The 24,259-nt window shown below is 40.1% G+C and overlaps 1 long non-coding RNA gene across 1 annotated transcript; it reads right to left on the bottom strand.

The window, feature by feature from the left end:
* LOC148159641 (uncharacterized) lies at positions 1-22,729 on the bottom strand. Its single transcript, XR_015762952.1, has 3 exons — positions 22,498-22,729; positions 17,928-17,977; positions 1-86 (listed from the first exon to the last, which is right to left on the bottom strand). It is a non-coding gene; the product is annotated as an uncharacterized LOC148159641 (long non-coding RNA).
* Positions 22,730-24,259: the final 1,530 nt, after the last annotated feature.

Below are 24,259 nucleotides of genomic sequence, written 5' to 3'. Positions count from 1 at the left end.
AGTGTTTTTCTTTCCTCTCACTGAGCTCTTGTCTTTCCTCTTCTGTCCTATCCTCCATCGACGTTGTTTTTCCTTCCGTGAGTGGCCTGCAGAGAACAAAGGTTTCATCAAATCGTTCTTTCTTTAATTTAGCTGGCTTGCAAAGTATTTCAAATGTTTGAACCTTTCCCACTTTTTTTTTTTGACTTACGACAAACTTCAATGAATTTTGGGAGATTTTTACATGACAGACCGAGATCCACATATTAGGATTTTCTCCATTTTTCTTGGCTCTCTCAGATTGTACGCAGAAAAAGTGTGAAAATCTATTTTCACAGTTTTAATTTGGCTTTAGGTCTGGACTTTACAGCATTATAATGCATGAAAATGCTTTTATCTAAACCATTATTGTACTTCTTGCTTCATATTTTGAGTTGCTGTCTTGTGTGAAGTCTCCTGGAACTGGTTCTCTTCATTGTCATGTTTTAGCTTCTCCCATCTAGACATCATGCTTGATCAGTATTCCCGTCAGGGCTGATGGGATAACTGGCACAGAAACATGCTGCCACCACCATGTTTCAATGTGAGAATGGTCTGTTCTGTATGTCGGTCTTCCTTGATACATAGCCTCATCTCTCTATTGCTTCTTCTGTCACAGGTTTGCTCTGTCCCCTATGTGGTCTGTGGCAAGCAGCAAACATACTACTTTGCCTTTTTTTTTTTTTTTTTTCCAACAATGACTTTCCTCCTGCCGCTCTTTTGGATAAGCCAAATTTGTGGAGTCCACAACTAATACTTTTTCTATTCCAGTCATTAAAGGTTGAAAGATGACAAAATGTGGAAAAACTTATAGTACTATAAATATTTCTTCAAGGTTGTGTAACTTTTTCTTTTCTTATTATTTTATAGTCTTTTCTTGTTTCCTGGGGAACAGAAGTGAATTGGAATCTGCCCTCAACACCATTCCTCTACCTGAGGGGTGCTTCACCCTTACCTATGGGGGTAGTACACCTTGCTGTGGGGTGTGTGTACATATGCAGAACCTCAAAACATAAACCGTTACATCTCCGGTCCCCAATGAGCGAGCGAAGTCTCTGCGGCACCACTGAGAAAGAGCGTGTTTTTCCCTGCAGAGCAGAGGTCGCAACCCGCTTTCAAGTGTGATTCAATCTTACGATTGCTGGTTTTGCCTTTTATGCATTTCCTGTTCTCTCCTGGCACTGTACGCTTTGGGGCTCTGAGGCAGAAAAACACTATGCAATCATGTATGTGTACAGTCGTTATCTCATGACATAAGCCCAGAGGAGAAAACTTCCTTGGTAAATGGCAGCGGTTTGTATCCGTTTCTGTTTGTGTGCGTTGGTAGCTTGTTTTAGCTGCAATCCTTGCTTGCAACAAAATGTCTTGTTCTGTTTTGGGAAGGAAAAAAACTAAAAATGTCCCCTCTGCGTTGGTTTGAAGTGACCTTACAGTGCCAGCCACAAACTCCTCTTATGGTAGTGTTATTGGCCATCTGTACAGTGCTCTGTGCGGACGTCCATGTGGGCCATGCCACTTTATTTCCCCCCTCCAGGTTTTTAAAGCCTTACATGGAGCCAAACAGACACCAGAAACCACATGGAAGTTCCCCAGACAGGTTTTTGTTGTGTGTGCATACATCTGCATGTCACTCTGTGCCTTAGCATACACAAACCTTGGAGGCCTATGGGTGAAGGCTAACATATCAAAGGTTCAGCCACCAGGGATTAAGTATCACTTCCCTGCTAAAGAAGGCTTGTGGCTCATGCTCATGTTTAGAAGTTGCAACAATAGGTGGCAGAACATTAGACCGTCACTAGAGGGCTGAAATCCAGTCTGCTCTGCCCTGAAGTACATTTGTTTTAATCTCTCCAGTTTAAATTTTATGAGCCTTGCTACTGCCAAGATCTGAGACCTGTCTCATACCATCCTGCTTGCACTTTTTCTTTTCTTTTTTTTTTTTTCACCTGGCCTTCACTTGTTTTTGATCTGTCTTTCAATACTAAGACACATGTCTGGAAATGAAAGACAGGCAGGCAGGAGGGAATAAAAAAAACAAAAGGAGAGCTACTCAGCTGCCCCCGTTCTCTCTCGGCCCCCTCACCTCCTCTTTCTCAACCTCCCCTCCAGGGAATGTTTTGGGGCCCAGCTCATATTTTGTTTGCACAATGCATTCCTGCAGGCTCTTTATTTATGTCAATCTTCCTTTTGATCAGAGTCCGGTTACCACCAGTTACCCACTCACTGCTCCTGTGAGTGAAGGAACCCACCTGTGATACAGGACTGTGTGTGCCTGTGTGTGTGTGTGTGTAAAAAAAAAAAAAAAAGTCTGGGGCCTTCGTTCCAGGGCAAGTTTACCATCAATTAATATGGCTAAATGATTCCCTCACATGGTAAAGTATTTATGTAAGGTGATCTGGCTGGCGGTGGAGCTAAAGACATCTGGCTGTGATCTACATCCCAGATGGCCCTACCTGCACTGCACATACACACAAAGAGAGGGTCTGCATGTGGGGAGGTGGGCTTTTGTGTGTGAGTTTATTGTGTCAACCGTGTGTCTGTGTGCTGTCCATTTTAGGCATTAGTGTTGCTGTTAAAAAGAAGGAGGCATCAGAGTTCAGGCAGCAGCGAGATCCACGCACACACTGCTGGGAGCAGAGGTCATGCATGCCTGATTTCCTGCCTTTGTGGGAAAAAAAAAAGCACTGGAAAAATGAAAACTTAATAGATCGCGATTCTGAAAACGGAACAGTCTGAGCACAATTTCCAAAAATACTCGTTTACAGATTTGGACAAATTGCTGCATCATTGTTTATGTAGTTTTCCTAACAGTTCATTGCTGAATAATTGCTTTTAGCCTGCCTTTTTCCTGAATGCTGTACTATCCGTGCCTGCTTTAAAAATATCTTTCTTCCTTTCTGCATGACGGATGTGCGATACTTCAAGATGATACCAAGTAAATGCAGGGATAATTTAATACAGATTTTTAAAAATTATTATTTAGCTTTAATATACAATCAAACTTCTGACCTCCAGGTGTTTTTATATAGTTAGCTAGAATTTAGACAAAAAATGTTTTGTTTTTTTTACATATTTGTTAAAACTGTCACCATGTCTTTACAGTTTAAGACACAATCTGTGAAATAAAAAAATCAAGCTCTTCCACCTTCTCCCAGTGTTGCTATTGTCATTTGAAGAAATGTACTGCCACCAGTCAAAACAACCAATCAGAGCCAGGAGGAAGGTCTCGATGCTGTTAATCAACCTCATGTACACACTGCCTAACGTGCTAATGGCGGAGAAACAACTTACCATTCCAGGAAAACATCTGCCATCAGGGTTAAGAATATAACCATGATAAACAGAACCAATAGAAAAAATATAAGTTGTGTGCATAATGCATTTTTTCCTAAAATAAAATGAAAAAATATATGATCTGAAAACTAATCTGGTTATAAGATCCTACTTATAACCCATTTCTGTTTCACTTCTAAGCTCTGGACTAAGTTTTGAGTGCATCTGGCCAAATCTGTAATACAGACATTTCATTTGAAACTGGTTATAAAGACAATGACACAACAAGGTAAAACAAAGGATAATCTTATAGGCTCTCAATATGTAGCAGTTTCTGACCAACCAGTGTTCTGGGTTACAACGATGCCTTCTAAGGGCCCAAGTGTGTTCAGCCTAATTCAATTGATACCACAATTATATATATATCAGGACAATATGTCAATGTAAAAAAAATTCAGTGTCCAAGGTCTAAATCAATGTAATTCATTTGCACTCAGAGCCATCGTTAGACCACTGAGATGACAGCAAAGAGAAATGGAAATATTGGCTATTGTATGATAGTACACAGCTCTTACAATCATAAAAAGGTTCCTTGACTTCAACTCGAGTTTTCACCATCTGATTTCTATAGGTAGATGTGTTTGGTTTAACATAGAGAAGCAGTGCATCAATATTTTTTGGTCATGGCTTTCTGGAATGCTCTATAAATTATGAGGGATGTTGAGGTTTAAATGTCCTTCAGGTATAGTGGACCCCCAGTAATTGCAGGGGTTTGGGAATCACAGCTGGACACGAATAACTAAAATCTGCAATACTTGAAATCCTCTCTAACACTGCTTGGAAAAGCCAATTTTAATAGTTCAAATATCTTAATACGCAGAGTGGGAATTGTCTTAACACCAATGCAAAAGCTAATGTCTATATAGTTTTCCTTATCTCTGCTTTTGAGGGTACAGCCAATCAACAGCAAGGAAAATAAACCCGCTATTGGCTTGACTGCTTTGCAAACGCCAACCAGTAGTATCAGGTAGCATTGCGCCTCCGCATTTTACCTCTCCAAACTGCATTTTGCTTAATATATTTTACATGTGGTCTGCAAAAAATAAAAATCTATGAATAGGTGGATTTTCCAAAACATAATTTGTCAATATAGTTTCATCTTTATCTCAGATTTTCCATTCCACATTAATCGAATGCTGTACCCTGAACTGAAAATGATGAACCACAGCATTTTATACTTAATATAATTCATTTTATTGGAATTTTGTCAATACGTTTACATATTAAACAACGGGGATAACGTTTTTTTTTTTTTAATAATACATGGACTTTAGTTTTTGATTATGCAAGTTCTAAAGATAAAATGTCATGCTAAAGTTAATGTGCTTAATAAGTGCTGCAGATGTGGGGGGGGGGGATTAATCTGTGCCAGCTGCTCAGCACACACCAGTTGATGTCTGTGGTTGAACTGGGCATCTCCCCAGTGTGAAAGTATGCGCTTGTGTAAACGTGAGGCGGGTGTTGCTGAAAAAAAAAAAAAAAAGAAAAATGGTTTGCTCGTCAACTTTCCCTAGGAGAATGTAGATGAAAATACATGAGTAAACATGACATTAATTTTGATTTGCTCGCCCTCATGGGTGATGTTGGTCCAAAAGGCCATTCTTGACTTTAAGAGATGAACGAATATTTCCTAGAAATGAACCCTCTCTCTTCTTCTTCTTCTACCCCTCCTCTCCATCTTTTCCTCCTGAAGGAGCCCTCGAGAGATGTGTGTACCCTCTCGCTGCCCGTATCCAAATAATTAATCCAAAGCAATTACTCTCCTCCTTCATCTGTCCGTCGGCCCGCTAACAAAACATTTCGACACGTGTCCTCATCACTCCCCTTTAATTAAGGGAGAACTATTTATCACTCCCCTTTAATTATCCTAGCCTGTTTATCAGTCTGCCTTTAATGGAAAAGGCATCGGAGAGATACTCGCACAAACACACCCCGCTATGCTTTCCTCGCTTCTGCCAGTTTTGAACTCCACTGCAGAGAAAAAAAAAAAAACACAAAACAATTAGTCAAAGAAAGCAGGAAAACAGGGAATTTAAAAGAGGGAAACTTTGTGAGGCGAGAGAGATAGAAGTTGTTGTTTTTCTTCCTCTCCTGGCAATCAGGGTGATGGCCACACTCGCACGCTCCGCTGTGCTTTTGTTCCCCCCTCTGAAAGCTTCCGCAGACTCCACGCGGTTCACACTGAGTTCAAACACGCACACATGCATGCACACACTAGCCTAGATCAAACGCACCTCCACAATAGTTCCTTTGTGTTCAGTAACCATGGTTTCTGTCAGGTTTAATGCCTAGCAACATGTGTCACGGGGCAACCACTCACCGAGGAGGGGAGGATACTTCATAACGGCATAAGTGTTTGACCACAAAACAAATTTGACTATCGTGACACTGGCTCAGAGGTGCCGAGTTGAAACATAGCGCCGGGAGTTTCTTTTTTTCAGTGATGGGTTTAAGTAAGGTAAGTTCACATCTGTTTGCGGCTGCCTTATTGCTGCCTTTATATCTGGACACGTCCATCACTCTTTAACCAGCTCAGACAGGCCAGAGAGTCTCAGGAGAGCAGAGGCAGGCTCTAGCGTCGCCTCCAGATGCGGAGCTCCTCCCCCTGGATCCAGAACTCACCACTCCTTCTGAAGCTGCCTCAGCCTGGGAGCAATTTGGTGGATGTAAATTGTAACCCCACATGCGGTGAGCAACTAGTTAAATTTCACACATACACATATGGACAAACACACAGGCACAAACAAGCAGCTGGTAGGGTCAGAAGTCTGGGTGTCACACCCTGTCATTGCAGATTAAGTTATGCAAAGTGAGGTGGTCAGGCAGCCAACCCCTGGGGCTTAACAAGCAGGAAACGCTAATTGGGTCGGCTTGCTGATTGCCATAATTGCTACTGTGTGTGTGCGTGTGTGTGTGTAAATGCTTGTGTGTTGGTGTCTGTGTGAATGAGAGAGATAGAAAGGAAAAGGAAGCTTGTTCACTGAACTGTCTGAGAAGGACTGACTGAAAAAGTTGAGGTACGGCACTGCAGCTTTTAGGACAGCCTGCTGCCCTCTGAGGAGGGTAAAAAAGCTGGTTGAAAACAAACACAATTCTTAAAGCAAATTATAGCAAAGCAGCAACTAAATGAATGAATGAATGAATGAATGAATGAATGAATGAATAGGTAACTAAATAAAAATTGTGTAACACAACTTGAAAACCTAAATCTACAAGTGGAAAGCAGAAATGGCGGATCCGGTACGATTTCAGCACAATCAGTACGTGCATTAGCGTTAGCAACACGGAAGGGCTCGTTTTAACCTTAATAGTAAAAAACTGAGGCTTGCAAAGTTAAAAAAAATGCATATTTTCTTTATTTAGTTGGGATCGAGGCCAGTCTGTCTTCACACCAGGCATAAACCGCAACGCAGTTCGTTTGAAAGTGAAACGAGACACACCTGCATAAAGGGTCCAGACCAAAATGGGAAAACAAACTCTGGTCTGTTTACAGTGGACCAAACGTGTCACAAGTGAATAGAGTCCCTTGCAAAAGTGAAACCGATTGCCTTTAGAAATCACCTAATTAGCAAACGTAGGCCTGTAACACATTACTCACTATTTTTCTCCATGAATCCAACTGTTCCTTCGAGGCCTCGGAGGTCTGCTAGACAAAACGAGGAGGCAACTGCATCATGTGGACGAAGGAGCAGACAAGTAAAGGATCGAGATGAAAAGATCATCAGGGTGTAAAACAATAACCCAACCTTTTGAACATTTCACAGAGCACTATTCAATCCATCATCTGCAAATGTAAGATGCATGGCACAACTACAAACCTAATGCTACACATTTGACGTGTGGTATTTAAGGAAGAGTGGAAAGAAGAAAGCCATTGTTGAAAGAAGTGCTGTTTAAATTTGCCACATGTCCTGCAAGGGTGTTCTGCATGGAAAAGAGCTTTCCTCGGTCAAATAAGACCAAAATAAAACTTTTTGGCCAACCCCGAGAGCGCCGAGCTGCAATTGCCGTAAAAAGTGGTTTTACAAAGTATTGACTCTCACCACATTTTGAAGATTTAAAGTTCCAAAATCATTTCTTTTCTTCCATTTTCTAATTATTCAAAAAAAAAAAAACATTTAAGGTACAGTGAAATTGCAATGTACCTTAATTAAGTTAAGGTACATCTGGGGCATGAATACTTTTGCAACGCTTTCTGTTACTGTTTTTCTTGAGCTCTTGTCAAACTTGCATCCTTTCCACTCGATTTTGGCACATTTGTTCATATTATGGTCATGCTTTGTTGTTTCTTCCTCCTTTTCCTCTGTCCCAACTCTTTTTCTCGCAAATGCTACACTCCCACAAAGAGAGGCTTTAACCTAAACTGTCTCTGCACAAGTTTCCTAGTTAATGTGCTTTGGATGGGTACACTTGTGAAGCTGAATGAACCAGCATCCCTCTTTTGGTCCTAATTGCCTGCTTTCATCAGCCCCTCACTGACACACACACGCGCGCGCGCACACACACAGTTGTGAATATACACACTCTGTATGAAGTGCTAGTTCTCAGTGTGGCTAACTATGCACAGCTCCATAAGCAGCGCTGGGGCCTGTTATTCAGTTAGTGAGTCTCTGTGCAAGTGCTAGCTGCAAGCATGCAGGATTTTAGGGTTTAGTGTCCCACTGAGACAGAATAATAAGTGTATGTTTCTAATCTGTGTGCATGGCACTGTGTGTGTTTGTGCAGCAGCAGAGCTGGAGAATAATGAGTGTGTGTTGCTAATCTGGGCCCTGGGAGAGCGCCTCTCGTTGCTCCGTGCAGCGTCTCAAGTCTGCGGCCTCTCTCTCTCTTTCTCTCTCTCTCCATTTCTTCTTTCCTCCTCTCGCTCCCCTGTATGTAGGCTAATTTAGCCGCGGCTTTGATGCGTTCTCCTGCGGGCCTGCGTTTCTCATATCCAAATGCAGGGATTAGCCGGCTTTTATTCTCCAAAGCCCATCTCATCCTGTTCTCCCCTTTTTCTGTCTGCTCGCCCGTCTCCCCGACCCTCGGAAACAGTGGCAGGGACTTAACAACCTGACAACAACTGCTTTGTTGTTGTGTTTTTGTGTATCGGTTGTTAGCTGAGACTCTCAGCCCTTTGTGGGCCTGGTATTTACTTGTGCGTACTAAGGATATGTGTCAATAGGGAACGGGATGGAGGGGAGATTTGCCATGGCTGACGGGAAAGGTGAGGAAGAATGGAACAGGAGTGTAATTTAACAGCTGCTATCTTGTTTTAAGATTCATTAGGAGGAATAATGAGAAATTATGTGTAACTAAGTAGCGTCTCTGGGTGACATCATGAATCTCTTTGTAGCCTTCCGAGCGAGGATATTTCTGAACGTTTGTGCGAGTGGGAAGTCGGTGTACGTGTTTGCGTGTGTGCGCGCGTGTGAAAGAGAGTAAGGGATAAAGATGGCAGGTCTCTTGGTGATAGTCTAAATCCCTTTGTAGAGACAGGGACTGTCACTTCTGAGCGTGTGCGTGATGAAAGTGAGTGCTAAGCAGGAGACGCAGTCAGCATGCTCCCACAGAGACAACATTTATACACACACACACACACACACGCACACACACACACACACACACACACTCACACACACACACACACTTAGACTGAGAAAAAGTCTCTTGATGATCTTTCAACAGATCTGCAGAAGTGGCTTAGGCAGAGAGGACGCCTCTGGGACTCTTCACAGACCCAGACACACATGCATCAGACCACAAATACATACCCACACCTCCCAAACTTCTGTGGAAGTACAACGGGCAGATACTCAGGAATTCAGATAAGATATAGATCTTAATGAAAGGTGCTATATGCTCAAACACCTGTTATTACTGACTTAAAACTGAAATAAAGTTCCCTAGCGGGAATTTATAGAAATCAAAAATTGTGAAATCCAAACTTTCTCCAGTAACAAGTTATTTCTGAAGTTTGTAAAAAGTGCATGTGTGATTCAAGCATTTATTTGTTTTTAAAAGTTGTCAAATGGTTTTAAAAAATGGGTCAGAAGACACATTTTTAGGCCATCTCTTCAAACCCATTGAATATTCTTAATGGGAACAATGATACAAGTTCCCTCTCTTTCAATTTAACATTTCTATTACAGTAGAAGACTAAGTGTTGTCCATTTGGCAAAAGGAGAGGATCAAAAGTAATGAACGTTAGTGATTTTGTTCATAATTCCTTGACATCGTATTATTTTTCCTCACTAAATAAATTCAGTCAAATTAAAGGTTGGATTTTTTTGTTTGTTTGTTTTATATCTGATGTGAGATTATACAACTCACATAAACGTGGTTTAAGCAAGAAACATTGTCATCAGTCACAATGAATGAGTAAGTCATCTGCAGGATTGAACAACTTCTTTAAAAGTCATCAGTCACGTCTATTCAACACTCAGCAGGTGTTTTGGTGACGTGTGCAGATGGAACGGTGCATATTGGGGATAACTAATTACAGCAGACAGGCACTCGGTTATATTTGCTCTACGTGTTGAATGAACATGTTGGAGGCAACAGTCTCCAGACTCATTAAAAAACAAGAAGGTTTATTCAAGGAAAGGCAAAAACAAGCACACACAGAAGCAACATGCATCCGTCATCACTAAAACTCTTAAGCTCACTTTTGATCTGACTAATTATAATGACTACTTAAGTGAGATAAGTGGGGTTGCTTATATGCAAATGCATCCTCTTCTCTATCTTCATTAGCTCTTTTAATGATTTACCTCATCCTCTCACAGTTTAAATTGCTTTATCTCCAGCCCAAAATCCCCCACCTCCACCCTCTCCCTGTTGTTGTTGATATGTTGTGGCTCGTGGAGCCTCATGAGGCTCTGGTCCGTGTTGACTGTGATTGAGAGCGACCTTCGACCTTTTCGGCTCTATGGAATTCCATACATGGTGCGTCTGTGACCCCCTGACCTCCAGCTGCGCTCCGATTCTATTGGCTGAAAGGCTCGCTGTGCTGCGAAGCAAAGGGCTGACAGTAAGAATCAACAGGTCAAAGGCTGAGACACTTGGAAATGAGGCAATGAAGTATGGTCTGCCATTTACAGCAAAGCAACAATGCCGTCATTCTGTACACACAGAGTGGCGCACATGAAAAGAAAAGAGTGAGACTGACAATGACAGATAGAGGCTGGAAAAGCAGAATATTGTTCAACTGGCGTTTTTTCCCCCCCCATGTTAAAAGTCAACTACAATGTGAATAGATTTTCTTGATTTTAAAATAGGCATTAATAAATACTATATCTTTCAAAAATACAAAAACAAATACTAAGATGGTTGATTGTTGTGATGCAAGATTTTTTTGGGGGGAATTTTAATGTGAAGCAAATCCTCCATGATTCCACAAAAAAAAAAAAAAATCAATCAGTTGAGGATAAAACTGTAAACTACAATTTTGTCAAAACATGCTTTGTCATGATGTCTGAGTGTTTGGCGTTTTATGTTCCATAGGTTTAATGTTATTCACAGTTTGAGTTCGCAGCTGTCCTGGTGTCATGTTTTATTTCTCTAGGTTATTTTCTGTTTTCTATGTTATTTAAATTAGACTTTTGTTGCAATTAGTCTCTTGCTTCTCTAATTCTCATGTCTGGTCTCATCTGTATTCACTGTGCTGCCTTGTACGGGTTCTGTTATGCTCTAGTATTCATGTTTTGTGTTTAGCAGTTTCTGCTTCCGTCAAATAATGTCGGCCCAGAATGGAAACGTCCCCGCCTTCATCATTTGTGACATGTTTAGATTCATTTTCTTCATTCATTCTGTTTGAGTTCACACCTGACATCAACTACGGTGAATCTGAATACTTTGAAATAAAGTTCAGCTGTCCTTGTAGGACTTTGCAACATTTTTAAAACACTTTACACTATATATTAAAATCAACGCAACGATATGCTGCTATATCCTCGAAGTGCCCCAAAAAGTTTGCCGTTTGCTTCTGAAGTTTTGCACATTTTAAAGATCTTACACCTTCACTCTTATACGCCATCAATGTCCAGACTGTCCAAAACTTTCTGTGATCCGTCTGCAGTCAAACTGTACATCAGCTATGCTTCATCCACGCCATCCTAACACCCAAACTTCTGTCTTTGTCAGACTGAAGCAGCCTCCGTCTTCCAGACAGAGACAGGTGGGGGTGGGACGGGAGGCTGTCAGGGGTGGCAGCACCTTAACATGCAGCCGCCTTGATCAAGGCCCTGATTTGGACATGAACACGGAGCGCTCATCTCTAGCAAAGCCCTCAACCTGTGACACTGGTTCAGAGCCGGCTGACAGAAAGTGCCTTAACTGTCTCTCTTCCAGGCTTTTGAATGTCCTTTAGAACAGGCAGATACGGAAATGGTGGAGGAGAACGAGAGCAGTCCTCCTTCTTTTTGTCTTAAACCTGACAGGTTAAAGACAGGTTCCTCTCATTTTGCTCTTTGCTCTTTCCTTTGTGCCTTTCACGTTTTGGTGGCAACGCTCTTTTCATTTGTCTGTCTCTCTTCTCTCAAAGTTGAAAGAAATAGCTAAAAAAAAAAAATTAAAATTACAGAACTTCCATCCTATGCTTCCCTCAAACTCCTTCTGTCCTCCCGTCCCCAGAAAGATGTTTTTTTTTGTTTGTTGCTTCTCTTGTGGGATCCCTTCTCGCAGGAGGAAGGAGGGAGGGAGGGAGGGAGTGAGGTGGAGCACTTGGAAAGTGAGAGAAGAGGGTCCAGAAAAGCACCCTAAAATAACTGTCATGCAAGTGGACAGGCAGTGATTAAGGATTTAACTGATCATCCTGCGGCTGACAGTGAACCAGCTATTATCTAGCAGGAATCAAACGTTGCTCAAAGCCCTGGGAGGCTTTCTGCGCCTCTCAGCATCTCTCAGCTCCTCTTAGAGGCCTGGCCAACATGAAAGGAGACGTCAGGGCCTGGCAGCTGACAAGCCACGGAGAGCGCGGCAGAGAGTGAAGTAATGAGATCTTTATTTTGGCCGTTACCTTAGGGACTGTTGATCTGTGTTGTGGCGATGTGCACCGGAATACAAAAAGCCTCTCTGTTTGTTTGTATGGGAACCCTGCCCTGTGTGCGCCTGTGCATGCACACGCATGTTGCCAGTCGCTCCGAATTAGAGGAGCAACAGTCATTCATTAATCTAACAAATGTCAGGAAACTCGACGCTACCAGATACCAGATGCATGGAAGTAAATCTTATAGCGATTGTGGTGAGAACATAATTACAGCCAGCAGGAAATCAGCAAATTGATTTGTGGCTCGGTGTGTGTGTGTGTTTGTGTGTGTTATGTCGGTGTGGTTACACTGTTTGTGTTCTTCCTCATCAAAGGCCTTTCTATTACACAAAAGACTTTACACTTGATCCTCTTGCTGATCTTCTTGGTATCTGCTGCTTTTTGTGGTGTGATTGTGTACGCCTGTGTGTACATGTGCGTATGCATGGTGTTGTGTGCAGCCTCATATTGCTGTGCAGTTTTACCCCAGTACATTCATGGAAAAATGAAAAGCGAAACTAACAAACAAAAAAAACACACTAACCCTGAGTTAAACTCAACCACATTCAGCTAATCAGTTAATAATGCTTTGAAAAAAAGTGTCATACTTTTGCATACTTGCAAAAGACAGAAAAAAACATGCTTCTGTATTTATTTTTTTTCTTTTACAGATAAATATCCAAAAACTATGCCATGCATTTGTGTTTCATGTTGTTGAATTTATACTTTTTGCTGCAGCTGCAAGTCTTATAGGGGTCAGTGTGCCTTCTACTTTATGTGCAGGCTTGTCAAGGTGGAAGGTAAACTCCCTGGCCTAGTTTCAAGACTCTAAAAGGTTTTCTTCCAGGATTGGTCGGTTTATACCTCCTGCTGTCTTCTCATTAGCTCCGACTAGCTTCCATAGGCCCACGGCATCATACCGTCAATACCATGTTTCAACAGAGGGAATTATCCAGGTATTATCCAGGTTTCTTTTTTACCAGATCCTGTTCTCCTGCATGTTTTCTAGTGTCCGGAAAACTGTAAATGGGACTTCCAATGACGCTCTTTCAAAGATGTCCATGTGTTCTTCCAGTTCACAATAACATTCTGATTTGTATTGGTCTATCACATATGAAAAATGTGAATATTTTTACAGTCTGACTAGTCTTGCAAGGCGACATCTGTCTGTTGACGTCTTGGTCCATCAGTTGATTTAATAACAGAAGTCATTTTTTAAAATTATTTTTCTATGGTCCTTTCAGATTTTGAAGACAAAGGACCATTTCTTAAAGCCATAATCATAAATTTTATATAGAGCTTATGTAACTTCATATCATAGAATATAATGGTCTAGAAAATAGAGGGGAAATATATTTTCTGTTACTCCATCTCATGAGCTTCTAACTCCACTAACCACTAGTGGAGTTAGAAGCTCCACTAGACGTCTCCCAGACGTTAGAAGCTAACAGTGGAGCTGTTACAAATCAAAATCAAATCAAATCAAATTTTATTTGTATAGCACATTTCAGCATCAAGGCATTTCAAAGTGCTTTACATAGTTAAAATAAAAACAGCATGTGACGCAAACAGTGAGAAAGAGAAATAAAAAGAAATAAAAAGATAAAAACATTAAAACAATGTAATTACAATTACAATGTAATTACATTGTAATTGTAATTACATGTAATTGTAATTACATGTAGTCCGTCCGTCCAATATTCTCTTCAGACTCAGGCTGTCCAGATTCTAACTTTATGTCCTATGTTGATCGACAAAACTTTAGCCGGCTACTATGTAAGGAGAGCTCAGACGTTTCTCTTGTATTAAATTATTGTTCACATAGTGAACACAAATATTACAATAAACGTTTATTTTTTGATGGACAACTTCTCCATGTTGCTAGAATTAACCTTAACCGAACAAATAAACCTGCCAGTTGCTTAATCCCCAGACAATGACTTGTTTGGACAAAGTGAATGCCAAATGAATTCAGCTAGATAAAAGAGTAGCTGCTTGCCTTTTTTGTTATGCCGCACTAATGAATTAAATTAAACTCAGTTATAGTTTGTATGCTATTTGTTCTATTAGAATGTCTTTTTAGATTAATATTGGATGAACTGCTTTGCTTAACAATGCTGAAAAATATCAGACAGTTTTTTAGTAGTTTTTTTTTTACTGGTAATGCCACATCACTCTTCATCATAATTCTTAAGCCCCAGCTACACTTCTCCATGTATTTATTCAAACTGAATTTTTAAAATAAATCAATTTGTGACCTCATTGTCTGCCAAACTCTCATCAATATTTTTGAAATGCATATGATACACCAGTAGGTGGCACTAATGGTGTCATTAACAACATTAAAATCAAAAAGAAGCAGATGATCTTGCCTAAAGCAATGCTAGACTAAATATTCTCACCAAAACTTGTAGCTCATGATTTTTGTCACTTGACTTAACCTTTCTATTTCTCCAGCTGGTGCCCATAGGAAGCGCAGTCCAGTACAATGAAAAAAAAAAAAAAGAAAAAAAAGTGGAAAAAAATCCAGAAAAACTACTCTACCATTTATAATTTTTATTTATTTTTTTGCCAAAGCCTGATAAACAAAACCACAATTATTATTATTTTTTACATGTAGCACTTTCTTGATATAAAGGTTCTGTTTCTGTTCAAGTCTCCTCGTTTTTTTGTTGACGGTGTAGCAGCAGCCTGGGTACGCTTCGGCTCTGAGTCTTTAAGGACCACAGCTTTCTCCTGCTTTAGCCTCAAGAATGCCCACTGACTCACACATGCATCCATTTGAGCACATACCCACACACATAAGCTCTCTTTGCTCATGCAGAGATGAGTGCTGTGTTCCTTCTTGAGGTCCCTTCACACATTAGACCAACTCTAATAATAAAAGGGAGAGGAGTAAGAGTGGATCCTTTGAGTGTTCATGTGAGGGTGGGTGACCCACTTATCCATTTCTCTGGCTTTGTCTGGGCCTCTGGGTTAACCCACTTACCCACTCCCCAGGCTTCTGCCAGGCCCTGGAGTGAAGGCCGGCTCCTTTTCTCATCAAACAACTGCTCTTAATAAAGGCCAGGGCCTTGGGAGCCTGCAGCCCATGGAGCCCTGTGTCAGCCTATGGACGTACTCACACACACCAACATGTACAACAGTGCTCTCAGAGTGGAAGAACAAAAACCCACTTACGTGGTCCTCTGTAGTATTTCCCTCCAACACCAGATTTCTTCTTAACCTTCATTGTTGGGTTGCGTGTGTTTTCTGCAAGGATTTGCCTGTGTTTGTGTGTTTCTCCTTCTGTGCGTCTGTTTCTGTGTGCATATCAGCTTAGAGATCTCGGTCTGTCTCCAGCACCACCACACTGCATTTGCATTTTAATTATGTCAATGTTTGTTCAAAAGCATGACAAGCGCTCAGACATGACAAAATGGAAATAAGGGACTTAAATTGGGGAATTACAGCCCATCCGCTCATGTTTTGTGCGCCGCTGACACGATGTAGATCCCTGTGTCCCGCATGTGAAAACCTTATTTTTCATGCTTCTTAATCCTGCTGTGGGGGTTACAGAGGAGGCTCGCTCAGGGAGTCACAACAGTATCAGGAGCACAAGGAGGAATCTATTATGTACCATCAAATTTGCTATTGTGTTCGAAAGTATTATATTAAGGGTGGGCATTGGGGTGTATCAGTTAACACTGGCACCTTAAGGCAATAAGGTCTCCAGTTCTAACCTTGGCTTAGAAGGCCTTTAGTGCAGAGCTTTTGTGTTCTACCTCTGGAGTTTTCATCTGGTTTTCTTGAATAAAAAGATGCAAAGTTGTCAGGTCCTGTGGCCTAATTCATCACCCCTTCAAGACTGCTCTTATTCTATTGGTATGAAGAATTTCCTCTGATCCACTGTGTTTGATTTCATCCCACCCTGGGATCGGCTAATCAGATCCTCATTGTTCCATTAAATCGTAAGTGATTTGGTCAGATTCACATGTGCAAACTTCAGACTACAGTCGAATGTTTTCAAATGAAGACGACATCAACTGATGACGTTCTTGCTGAAATGCCCTCTCACGGACGTTTGGCAATCTGAGTGATAATGGGGGACTGTTCCACTATGCTGCTCATTCCAATCCATTCATTAAGCTGCGATATAAAATGGTCAGTAAAATGGTCTTTTGACACTTGGATTGTCAAATGACAGGAGTGGTAAACAGGTTGCCAGGAACTCTGGCTAAAGCTTTGCTGATTCTTATCTGACAAGTGAAGAAGTCTTAAACCTAAAACCAAACCCCACAAGGCTTAATGTGGCACAGTCTGCCACAGACCCACCACTCTGGTCAGTCGCAGCACCTGAACACACCTGACTTTCTAACCTCCAACCATCGCCTTCAGAATCAACAAGGAAATCTGAAAGCTCTCAAACCACTATGACCTCAAGCTCTTCTTTCTCTCTGCCAGCCCTCTTCCAAAAGCAAAGTAAGGCAAAATATATTTACTAAACAGAAAGTCAACTTTTTCCTAGAACATAGCCTAAAGTGATTCCTTCTCTTATTAAATTCTCCAAAGACGGTCTCTACACCAAATGGTTCTTTGGTGATCTACATATTTTGATTTCTGTCTCCCACTGCGTGTCTGCATGAACTGGGTTTATGTCTGTTATAATGGACACTTACTGGGTAACTTTATGGACATTAACCTGAGTGGCAGCTCCATTCCAAAAAGTCACCCTCAACTTTGAACATGTCCACATGACAGGCGCTTCACTAGAACTGGCCTGGAAATGTCAGATAACCACATAAAAAGGCAATTTCAGTCATTTTCCATGATTCACTCACCCAGTCCTATTCAGAGTACTCTCCTTACCAAATACATGTTGCCTGAATGCACTGAGTTTTATTTTAGGGCAGGGGTCCCCAAACTTTTTCCTGCGAGGGCCACATAACTCTTCCCTTTTCTGGTCGGGGGCCGGTCTTAGTTTTTCGAGAAAGAAACCTTAGAAAACTTTTGTTGCCGGGGGGCTGGATTACTGCCGACGACATATTCGTGTTTGTAGATAGATTTTTACCCAGAATGCAAATGGAAAAAAAACCGTGAGCGAAATGGTGACTGGTACTGATATTCCATTGAGGGAAACTAAGTTTCATATCTGCTCAAGAGCCCCCCTGGTGGTTGAAGAAAAATCCACATATATATATAAAAAAAAAACACTGAATGCTCTCTGGTATTGTTCAGGGGGCCGGACCAAATGAGGAGGCGGGCCGTAGTTTGGGGACCCCTGTTTTAGGGCATTAATGTCAACGTCAATTTATTTATAAAGCACTTTAAAACAGCTATTAACTGCACCAATGTGCTGTATTCTTTAAATATAATTAGAGACAATTCTTTTAGATGTAATCTGTAAAAAGCACATAAAATCAATTTACTTGCTTTCACTTCACAATTTTGCTGAATTTTGTGCTTTATAAAATAAAATCCCACAAAAATGTATTAACATTTCTGGTTGAAAATGTTTTAAACTGTGACAACGAGAAAAGGGAATGAAGACTTTTGTTTCCCCCACAGCTCTCAACACGTGTTCACTTACCTTATTCATTTACGTTTCTCCTAGTCACAACTTGTTTTGATGATACAAGGCTGAAAAACAGGAATAAACAATAAAGAAAAATAATTTTCCTTATCTTTCTATAACTCTAAAAACTATTTTAAATGTTTTTATTCCTGTACACATATTGTAAAAGACAAAACCCTGTGCAATTGTGTATTTTAAAGCACAAAAATGTTCTACTTCTTTGTTGCTAAGATTAACTTCACGAAGCTAGCAGTATTCAATCTCTCTGATTTTTTTCATTCTTTATAGGTGCAAGTTTTTCTTCCCTACTTCTTGTCCTCCTTCTCTCTATCTCCACTGAATGGCAGGGCCAGGATGGTGCTTCTGTTGTGTGTAATAAATGCTCTTGTACTGAGCCCACAGGGAAACTCTACTCTCCTATCCCAGCCATTACTGTCTAATGGCCAGATGATGGGAGAGACACACACAGAGACTGTCACTGACACACTGATATACTGCTCTGCTGTGTGCGTGCTCACGCATGCGTGTGTGTGTGTGTGTGTGTGTGTGTGTGTGTGTGTGTGTGTGTGTGTGTGTGGTGAACGTGTCATATATAGGCTGATATAGCACCTTGGCCTCCGGGCAGAGGAGGGGGGAGAGGGGTAACAGTAGTAACTCACTCGCAACCTGATCAAGCAGTGATAAATCTTCTGAAGCCATCCTGTTTCCTGACAAACACACACACACACACACACACACACACGCACACACACACAGCTCAACCCTCTCGCTCCTTCGGAACCACTGAACCCTTAGGGCAACAATGAAAAACATACGCTCATCACTTAAACTGTCCCCTATATATACGTGTTACGTTCCAGAACAGCTGTTAGAGTCCCGACTCGCCAGGTGAAACTAAGTGTTTTTCTTCCTTGTTAAAAGTTTTCTCGCAGACGTACAACGCTCACAAATCGTTGTTCCTCCGATCAATGTGTTTTAATGGGATGTTGGTCTTTGTCTGAGAAGTGAGAAGTGTTAGCGTTTGGGACGTAGCCCGACTCCTCAGGAACACAAGTCACCATGGTAATCATTAAAGTTCAAGATGAACGGTGTCTTGTAAAAGTATTCATGCGCTCAGGACCCTTTCCCATTTTGTCATGTTACAGCCACACAGCTCAATGTATTTCACTGGGATTTTCAATGGGACCAATGACAATGAAAATAAAAACCTTGTTTTCAAAAACCTTTGCAAGTGAAAGCAGACGAGCAAAGAGAGAGTTTGTAGTCACCCTCCCAGACGTAGCACTTTATAGAGCCATCGTTCACTGCAATTACAGCTGCAGATGTGTTGGAGTATGTCTCAATCAGTCTTTTTTTTTTTTTTTTACATTTGAACACTAAAACTGTTTGCCTTCTCAAAACAGCTCAACCTCAATCAAATTGTACAGGGTGTCTATGAACATTAGCTTTCAAGTGTCTGATTTAGATTTAGGTCTGGACTTTGACTAGATCATCCTAACATGTTAGTGTGCTTTGACCTGAACCATTCCACTGTAGCTTTGGCAGTGTGCTTTGGGTTGTTAACCTGCGAACATGTGTTAACCTGTCTCAAGTCTCATAAAAGTGTAGTCTGTTTGTAGCCCTCAATAGTTGTTCTGGGGCGTCAGGCTAAAAGACAAGAGTTGTAGAAATTTGGCCTGCCAGTACAGTCAGTAGCTGATCCAGATGAATCCGTTTTTTCTTACAAACTTTGAATCTAATGTTTTCACTGACGTATTTAAATATTGGAAAATGTTAGGCACAGCGCAAAGTCAACGGTTTTTGCTTTTGTCTTAATCTCATGGTCAACAGAACCAAAACCATCCAGTCGATTTTCCTCATAAGTAGACTTATCTCTAATCTCTGATGTTTACACAGTGGCATTTATAAAACATTTAATTTTGTTATTCAATAATTATGGAACTTCTGAATGCAATTTGTGGCATTGGATTGCATTTAGGGGTATCAAAGGAAAAGGTGCTAAAATGATATGGACACCACATTTTTTAGATTTTATACACATACATACAATCAATTATGTGCAACTTTGTGTGTTTCTATCGCACAAAATCCCGACAAATGTATTGAGATTTTTTTGGTTGCAACATGACAAAATACAAATGATTTCAACAGGTACGAATCTGTTTGCAAAGCAGTGTAGTTTCATGGACATGAAAGGTATGAAATTTTTGTGCTCAGGTGGTTTAAGCATCTTAATCTTCCCCCATGGCTACATTTAGATGGGTGGGCCGTGTTTTTTTAGTGCTTCTAATGAGATTCAAGGACAAATAATTTGAGATGTTTAAACCATCTCCACTGTTTGCAGTGGTTTTCTTTTATATAATACAGAAGTGATTTGGTATTCTCTGATTTAGTTGCGCCTGAGACAAGATAATAGCGGCTGTTTGTTTTTTTTTTGTTTGTTTTTTTTAAATTTGGGGTTATTTTGTCCGCTTGCATACTTGAATAATGTTTTGAACTCCATTTGGTTGTGTAAAACTGTTGAAGCTCTCAAGGCGCACAACCTGTATTCAGTATTTGATCTTGTTCTTTGCTAAAAATGTTCTTAATGAATTCCAGACTTGGAGCTAAGATTTCTTTTGTATTGAGAGCACAGTGGCAACCAACAAAAAATGTTTTTTTTTCTTCTTCTTTTCGTTAATGTGTTGATGCATGCAAGCACGGAAGTGCACAAATACAATCTCTCCCTTCTGCCTCTCTCACACACATGCTCTCCTAAACACTCGAGACCATACAAGGACTGGACAGTGCAAGGACATCAACACACTTCAGCTACAATCAGAACAACCTTGAGAAGCACAGGTCCTTTCTCCTCATCCAGGCTTAAAAATAATTTGAATACCTATATAACTCAATGAAATTCAACTGCTTTGAATGACAAAATTCATAAATACCCAAACAATTTGTATTGCCGCCTTTAAAATCTTGTCTGCAAAAACACTGAAAGAACTTTTTTTTTTTTGGAGGTTCTTTTAGCTTTGACTTACTTTGAAGCACCAACCGAAGCTGCCGATTGTGGAAGCACACAAAGAGCTTCACTGCTTTAAGGGAAAAACACACTGGCTATTCAAGCAGAGGAAAAAACTTGATAAGTTAGATAAACTCTGCAGATATTGATCAAATCCTTTGAAAAATAAAATAAAAATGTCCCCTCTTTGCTGATTATTACAAGTTCTCTTAGAACAGTTTAATGCCCTCTTTTCTTTGTTTAATCTCTTGATTTTATCACTGTCCTTGCAAATTAATTCCATATGAACTAAAATCTGTTTGTGTTCTGCATAAGCACACTTTTGTTGCATCACTGTTGGCTGAAAAATGGAAAACTAGTAAATTCCACATATTTTATTGGTTTTTATGAGACAGATCAACTCAAAATGGAACATTACTTTGAAGAGGTGTGATATTTACAATAAAAAGAAATGTGGCTTGCACATCCATTTTAATACCGGTAAATCAAATCTAGCACAGCCAATCCCCTTAATTTACATAGTTAGTAAATAGACTCCAAATGTGTGTAATTTAATCTCTGTATAAAACCAAATGTTCTGTGAAGGCCTGGAGGTTTGTTGCAAAACATTAGTGAGGAAACAGCAGTTTGGAGACCCAAACACACAGCAGACAGGGTAAAGTTGTGGAGATATATAAAGCAGGGTAGAGTAACAAGGGTTGGGGGGTGAGGGGAGTCAGAGAAAGAGTTTTAGCATCCTTGCAATGCTTTCAACATTTTGCATCTCAAGCCTTCATCTGGAAATGAAAAGATTATTGCACAAATACAAAGTGCGAGAATCATGGCTGTCCACATAAACTCATAGGCCAGGTTGAAAAAAAATATCATAATAAGTCCCATTTACAGTTTGCCACAACCATGTGGAGAAAGCAAGGCTAGTTTATTTGCATGGCACATTTCAGCAACAAGGCAATTCAATGTGCTTTAGATGTAAATACAACAGTCACGCTACAAATATTAAAATTTTCAAATGCTATCAATATCATTAGAAAACTTCATCACAAAATTAATTTATTTTCCCATTGCTCTTACTTAAAAAAAATTCAAAATATAAATATTGCATAAATATGATACACTTTAACAAAACTTTTCATGTGACCCAAAACTTAAATAATTCGTTTTCTTTTCTTTGTTTTTGTCAATAAATGCCGAAATGGGACGATTTTAGGGGGCGGAGGTACCGTCCATGTTTTATGACGTACTGCCAGCCAAAAAAAGAAGCTAGTGTCCGGTTGTTTATTACTGGAAATGGAAGGAGGAGTTTTTTTTTTGTATATTAAGAAATGCTGGAAGGCTTTATGGGAGTAAATGATATACAAACAGCATGAAGCTGAACTGACAGCCAGATGTCCACAATCTAATGAAAACGTTTCAGATTTGGATTCTGTTGATCAGGAGCGTCATGGCCGACATGAAGACGCGGATAACGACCGAGTTGGGAACGAGAATGGTGAGAACCGTTTACCTTTTAAATGTACAATTTGAGGATGTAGTGCATCATTAGGTACATCTATTCTGGTAATTGTGTGCAGCACATACCTATATGCTTGAGATACGTTCCTCTTGTTTCGTCTTGTTGACTGGTGAGTACGTCCTCCTCTCTCTTTGACTTTTTCTAATTTTTCTGACTAAGTTTTGTATATTTAGGGAAGCTTAAAAATAAAATTTTAGTCGTATTTTCTTGCCGGTTCGAACAAATAATACACTAAACCATGTTGCGCCATCTGTTCTTCTTCTACAACTAAATGTTAATGGCGGTTGGCAAACAACAATACGGTGCATTACCGCCACCTATCCGTAAGGCGAGTACATGAAGCTAACAGGCTAAACCTCCTAAGATTTGATATAACGACAGCATAGCTTTAATATATTTTGCTGCTAAATCACTTTGTGTGTGTGTGTTTTTTTAACAAAATAATGTTAAAGTGTATTCTCCTAGCTATAGGGAGCCTTTAGGAATGAGGTGATCTACTCAATTTTCCTGGCTTTCGTTTGATTGGCGTCTTAACTGAAGAAGACACTTGCAGGAATCACTTCAGCTACACATAAATGCATCAATAAGAAGCTGCAGACCTAGAAAATATTTTTAAAGAACAGCTAGATTTGTAGAGAAGAATTAGTCTTATTTTTCACATTTAGGTGGCAGAATGCTTGATTAAAAACTAATGGGCAGCATGTTATGCCCACAATGAAGGAGGCAATTTTGGCATTGTCAAAGACTGCAAAGAGCAACGGTTTGACTTTCAGAAATAAAGCAACATTAAACATACAAAACTCTTATGAAACAGTTTAAGCTGGAACATGTTTTTATCTGCACCGCTGTGCTTAGATCATGAATTCATTCAACTTAACATGTTTGATGACACATCTAGAAAAGAAAAGAAAGAAAATACAGTCAGTTCCGGATTTCTTTAGGCCACTTCACCCCTCATTTATTTTCTAATTAAGTGTCTCTGTAATAATAAACCAATTTCGGTCAGTTATCCTGTACTTGAGGGTAAATAGTAAATGATATCCAATCATATATAATTTGGCTTCATTCACCTTCTATAGCAGGCTCACGGTTACATTAACAGAGCTTGATGTTTGCCAATACTTCCTTTGTTGCATTTTTTTTCCCCCAATCAAGCTGTAACTCATTACATTAAAAAAATAATAAAGAACCACCGTAATCCTTAACGCTACACAAGTGCTGGTTCAAATTTATACTTGCACATGAAAAAATGAAATGCTAAAAGTTGTACAAACACTGTTTCAGATTGGTGCCAAAACTGTTGGCAAAAGCAATCAGCGTCCAATCAGCAGAAAATTGCTGTTTTAAAATCTGTTCTGTACGTATGCAGAGGTTGAAGTAGAGGTATAGTTTACTTACATTATTTCATTTCACATAGAAAGTAGATATTATATTAATGTAATGTCCTGGCTACCAAAAACTGTTTACATGCCGTAGGACAGGAGTTAAAATGTTTCTTTTAAAAATAGGGTTCGTTGTTCCAAATCAATGACTTATACTGTGCTCTTTGGAATAGATATTGCAATCAGTGCCTCAAAAGAGTCTTTTGGGAGAACAAGTACAAAAACAGCTTGAAACGATCAGTTTTAATCTAATATTTACTATAAGCTGTATGTAAAACATAAGAATCTCACAGGGGCATGTCAGAATCATAAAAACCAAGGCTATGCCCTCAAGAAAGACTGTTCCGAGGTTTTTGTCATCAAAAACCTTGGTTTGTTCTTACATGTGTTTTACACAAACATACTCTACATATTTAAGCATTAACATGCTACCTATGGATGTGCG

Source organism: Poecilia mexicana, unplaced genomic scaffold (assembly GCF_051168715.1).
Source record: "Poecilia mexicana isolate PSO_F unplaced genomic scaffold, ASM5116871v1 scaffold_5, whole genome shotgun sequence".
NCBI lineage: Eukaryota > Metazoa > Chordata > Actinopteri > Cyprinodontiformes > Poeciliidae > Poecilia > Poecilia mexicana.
This window is presented reverse-complemented; position numbering and strand designations above follow the sequence as displayed.